This window comes from Coregonus lavaretus, assembly GCF_964263955.1.
Source record: "Coregonus lavaretus genome assembly, chromosome: 4".
Lineage (NCBI taxonomy): Eukaryota > Metazoa > Chordata > Actinopteri > Salmoniformes > Salmonidae > Coregonus > Coregonus lavaretus.
Window position 1 is genome coordinate 53009927 of NC_139991.1, and position 6000 is coordinate 53015926.

Sequence of the window (6000 nt, forward strand, 5' to 3'; positions counted from 1 at the left end):
CCACTGACAAAGAAATTATCAGTCTATAATTTTAATGGTAGGTTTATTTGAACAGTGAGAGACAGAATAACAACAACAAAATCCAGAAAAACGCATGTCAAAAATGTTATAAATTGATTTGCATTTTAATGAGGGAAATAAGTATTTGACCCCCTCTCAATCAGAAAGATTTCTGGCTCCCAGGTGTCTTTTATACAGGTAACGAGCTGAGATTAGGAGCACACTCTTAAAGGGAGTGCTCCTAATCTCAGTATGTTACCTGTATAAAAGACACCTGTCCACAGAAGCAATCAATCAATCAGATTCCAAACTCTCCACCATGGCCAAGACCAAAGAGCTCTCCAAGGATGTCAGGGACAAGATTGAACCCCTACACAAGGCTGGAATGGGCTACAAGACCATCGCCAAGTAGCTTGGTGAGAAGGTGACAACAGTTGGTGCCATTATTCGCAAATGGAAGAAACACAAAAGAACTGTCAATCTCCCTCGGCCTGGGGCTCCATGCAAGATCTCACCTCGTGGATTTTCAATGATCATGAGAACGGTGAGGAATCCGCCCAGAACTACACGGGAGGATCTTGTCAATGATCACAAGGCAGCTGGGACCATAGTCACCAAGAAAACAATTGGTAACACACTACGCTGTGAAGGACTGAAATCCTGCAGCGCCCGCAAGGTCCCCCTGCTCAAGAAAGCACATATACAGGTCCGTCTGAAGTTTGCCAATGAACATCTTAATGATTCAGAGGAGAACTGGGTGAAAGTGTTGTGGTCAGATGAGACCAAAATCGAGCTCTTTGGCATCAACTCAACTCGCCGTGTTTGGAGGAGGAGGAATGCTGCCTATGACCCCAAGAACACCATCCCCACCGTCAAACATGGAGGTGGAAACATTATGCTTTGGGGGTGTTTTTCTGCTAAGGGGACAGGACAACTTCACCGCATCAAAGGGACGATGGACGGGACCATGTACCATCAAATCTTGGGTGTGAACCTCCTTCCCTCAGCCAGGGCATTGAAAATGGGTCGTGGATGGGTATTCCAGCATGACAATGACCCAAAACACACGGCCAAGGCAACAAAGGTGTGGCTCAAGAAGAAGCACATTAAGGTCCTGGAGTGGCCTAGCCAGTCTCCAGACCTTAATCCCATAGAAAATCTGTGGAGGGAGCTGAAGGTTCGAGTTTCCAAACGTCAGCCTCAAAACCTTAATGACTTGGAGAAGATCTGAAAAGAGGAGTGGGACAAAATCCCTCCTGAGATGTGTGCAAACCTGGTGGCCAACTACAAGAAACGTCTGACCTCTGTGATTGCCAACAAGGGTTTTGCCACCAAGTACTAAGTCATGTTTTGCAGAGGGGTCAAATACTTATTTCCCTCATTAAAATGCAAATCAATTTATAACATTTTTGACATGTGTTTTTCTGGATTGTTTTGTTGTTATTCTGTCTCTCACTGTTCAAATAAACCTACCATTAAAATTATAGACTGATCATGTCTTTGTCAGTGGGCAAACTTACAAAATCAGCAGGGGATCAAATACTTTTTTCCCCCCACTGTCTCTTTTTGTATTTGTGGGAATACTTCTGAACAATTTCCTAAATTATAGATTTTTTGGCTGAATTCCTGGTGATTTTACTGTATTTCTTTTAACCTAAAAACCCCCAACGATTATTATTATTTTTTACTAAAAACTTTGGGGGCCCAAAGAAATCACTTGCAGGACGGTTTTGGCATGCAAGCCGCCTGTTGCCGACCTCTGCAATAAAGCGAAGGCCTAATGTTGATACACGAAAGTGTCATAACTGAAAGAAGTTTCAGGGCATGGCTAAGGCACATGTGATGTGTGTGTGAGAGTGAAGATGGTGTGACAGACTTGCAGAGAGAAGGCAGGCCTGCAGTTAATAATCAGTAATTAATTGTAATTATGAAGCAGACAGCAGATGGAGAAGTCTGGCTGCATGGAGCATGATCCACTCCAGTGACTTGTCTGACTCCTTCAGCTCTCCTCCTCCTCCCACTGGTTAACCTGGGAGGTCACGAGGTCAGGTGCGGTTCCATTCCTCAGCCTGAGCCTCGACACAGTGACAGGATGAAACACAAGACGCTGCTGCTCATCTCAGCTCAGCTCTCATACTACTGATTTTAAGATGTAATCAACCGCTGACAGCCCTCTGCTTAAAGATAAACAGGAGGTTCTTAAATCTTCATTAGTCAGTGGCAAATTAGGTTTGCACACAGACACACACACACACACACACACACACACACACCCCAGGCATATCCATCACATCTTAACTGAAAACCATGGTAATGGTGTCTATTGATTTTTTTCTTCCCTGGACCAGTCAAGCATGTAGAGTTTGGGTGCGAGGGAATGAAATTACCTTCACTCTCGAGGTTGTCAGGAAAATGTTACACAGGAAAAGGCAATTTATTGTGTATGTGGCAAATACATTAATTTACATTCAACAACATTCTTGCCTATTAGCAGCTTTCATCAAGTCAGCAATTTCTCAGTGACATTTTTCTCTCATTAAAACCACTTGATAATAGGTCTTTACAACCTCCTCAAAACTGTAAGTCAGTCTCAGCCAAAGAGATACAGTACAGTTGGTCAGCTCAGCTCTCCTCTCCTCCCAGACTACGACAGACACACAGCTGTACTGTAGTGGTGAATAAAATCCAACCCAGGGCAGATTGGGTTGGTCCCTGCCTGCTGTGTGCATCTACATCCCCCCTCTGCTCTGGTCCCACTGAGCCGGCAGCTCTGAATCAGTAAACACAATGCCGCCTTTAATTAGCCCTCCGTTTCTAATTGATTAAAATTCCCTGCGGCGCAATTATGCTGCCATCGCATAGACATGCTTCTCTCTCTCTCTCTCTCTCTCTCTCTCTCTCTCTCTCTCTCTCTCTCTCTCTCTCTCTCTCTCTCTCTCTCTCTCTCTCTCTCTCTCTCTCTCTCTCTCTCTCTCTCTCTCTCTCTCTCTCTCTCTCTCTCTCTCTCTCTCTCTCTCTCTCTCGCGCGCTCTCTCTCTCTCTCTATTTCAGTGAGTCGTAATGAGACAGGGTGGTGTGTCAGAGTATTGAACCACTGCCAGCTAACTAGCACACAGGCACAAGATACTTTACCACATGGGTTGGCAGGGTGAAAGGAAACGGGCATAGCTTGGCTAATCTGCCCACCTTCTGCTGTGCTGTGCTTGCCTGAGCGCTGTGAAATCATGGGTGTTAAATGGCCACCTCATCATAATTCTGTGTGGGATGCGTCTCACAGCAGTGGTACAGCAGCTATGAGGTCCGTATTATTGGGAGAGAACAGGCCCATGATGAGAAGCCATTCCACCCCATTGAAATAACACTCAGGCAAATTACTCCAGGAACACGACTACAGGCTACACCCTCATCACATAGTCATTTCTCCCTGAGTGGCAATAAAGCATCCTCATGCACACAGACACCTCATGAATTTCAATGAGGTCACAATCATATCCGACTTTTAAACAATGGCTGAGGAGGACTTTTGATGAATGGGAGTTTCTTGTTCTGTGTGCTGCTTTTACTGTTTGGTTGATGATGACATTTCTGACCACAGTTGGACTGTGGAGGTTAGAACCCAGAGATGCACTTGAACAAAATCAGTATCACGTATACAATGTCCCAACTCAAAAACACCCTGTTCACTTATTCATTGACTTGTTTCATTGAGTTGTGCGTTTCAGCTCATCTAGCAGATCTAGCTGCTTTTCATCTCCTGTGTATTGAGGCACCAAGGCCATATTTGGATACATGTATTGAGAGGCAATATGTCCATTGTATTAGCATGCTGCAGCATTGAAGATTTCATGTTTGAATTATTATGCATGTTTGAGTTACTATGGCATAGAGTTTATTTTATTTTTTATTTTGTTGAGTACAAATATTCTTGATGTGTAAGAAGAATGATTCCATGCACCTGGTTACCAGGTTTGAATGACTAGGACCCCATTAATGACAACAATAGTTGTAGGCTGCAGTTACTGTGTGTCATATACAGATAGAGAGCATTTATTTGACCTGTATGACCTTTGTTTGAGGTCAGGACCAGGAGGACTATAATCTCTTTATCAATCTCCAGTCAGAGACGCAGTTGTGCTGCATCTATCCCAGCATGCTTCACTCTGGCTATCATGCCAAAACCAACTGATTCTGCATGTACTCAAGGAATAACTCAGACACAGTTTGACATTTGGCATATAGAGAAAAGATATTGGATTTATAATTGAATTAGTGTGTAGAGAACTCTTTCAGGGACTTGTTTCAGTGAAACAGAACAACAGCGTGTTTTTCCGCCTTCCATTTTTACTGAAAATACACTACTGCCTAAACCTTGGCTGTGGCAAGTGACACACGCATGGATTCCATTTACTATGACTGAAATCAGTATTTATCCAAATGAACAGTGTTGCATTTTATTACAGCTAGCCAGAGAGTTAACTTAGCCAATAACAAAAAGGCTGAGGCATATTTTCTTCTGTACATACATTTTCACTTCATTGAGGGTAAATTCACAGAAAGAATATTTGCCGATATTAATGTTAATCTTTTGTTGAATGATATAATGATAATTACAGCATTTCCTTGACTATTATTTCATACCTCAGATTTCAGATGAGTCCTGAGGGAAAACACAGGATCCTGAATTACCTGGAGCATTTCTAAACGGCTCCATTTATTTCCACACATGATGACTGGATGGTTGTCTTAACCTGGCTCAGTTCTATGTGCTGGGAGGCACCAGTGCTAGCCTTAGTATTCCCCTCTTGCTTTTACTGTGTAATTTGATCAGGTTATTCATAACATTCAGCGGACGCCTCTCCCCAGAGTTAGCGTGACATTGCTATTTGCAGAGGATAAATGCATTAGCTGGCCCACTGCTAGGAAATTGAGCATTTAATATTTGCACTTGATGTGATGTACAGGTAACTGCCAAAATAAAGGAAACACCAACATAAAGTGTCTTAATAGGGCGTTGGGCCACCACAAGCCAGAACAGCTTCAATACACCTTGGCATAGATTCTACAAGTGTCTGGAACTCTATTGGAGAGATGTGACACCATTCTTCCACATGAAGTTCCATCATTTGGTGTTTTGTTTATGGTGGTGAAAAATGCTGTCTCTGGCGCTGCTCCAGGATCTCCTATAAAAGTGTTCAATTGTGTTGAGATCTGGTGACTGAGACGTCCATGGCATATGGTTTACATCGTTTTCATGCTCATCAAACCGTTCAGTGACCACTCGTGCCCTGTGGATGGGGGCATTGTCATCCTATGGGAGCATAGCCATGGTAGCCAAAATAATAGACTACCCAGCATTTCTAGACATGACCCTAAGCATGATGGGATGTTAATTGCTTAGGAATTGCTCAGGAACACCACCTGTGGAAGCACCTGCTTTCAATATACTTTGTATCCTTCATTTACCTAAGTGTTTCCTTTATTTTGTCAGTTACCTGTGTATTAACAGACAGATTCTAAGGCACTTGGGTCCTCTATTGACAACCGAAGGGCATTTGGCATTTGGATGTAAGGGCAAAGCAGAGAGAGGGAGATATAATAATAACAACAACAATTCATATTTGTGTTTTTGTCTGTTGGAAAGGAAGCCTACTGGTTGCTGGCTCTAGCTTTACAGAGGTGAGGCAGTAGACAGCTATCAGCAGGAGCCCAGTGGCACAGCGTCCGCATGACCAGCTAATTTCACTCACAAGTCACGCAGATTCAGTCAGTGAGGAAACGCTGAAGAAAATGGTACAGAAGAACAACATAGGGACAATCCCACAGACTTTAGCTGGCACCGGATAAATCAATACACTGGCTATTTCTCCACACCAAAAATGGATGATTTTTTGAAGTTGTACTTTTAATGCCCAATCACTCTGAGCATCTGTTCACATACAGAATAAAGGCAAACATCACCTTCCCTGCACATAATAACTTACCTGCAGGCCAGTGGCGGCT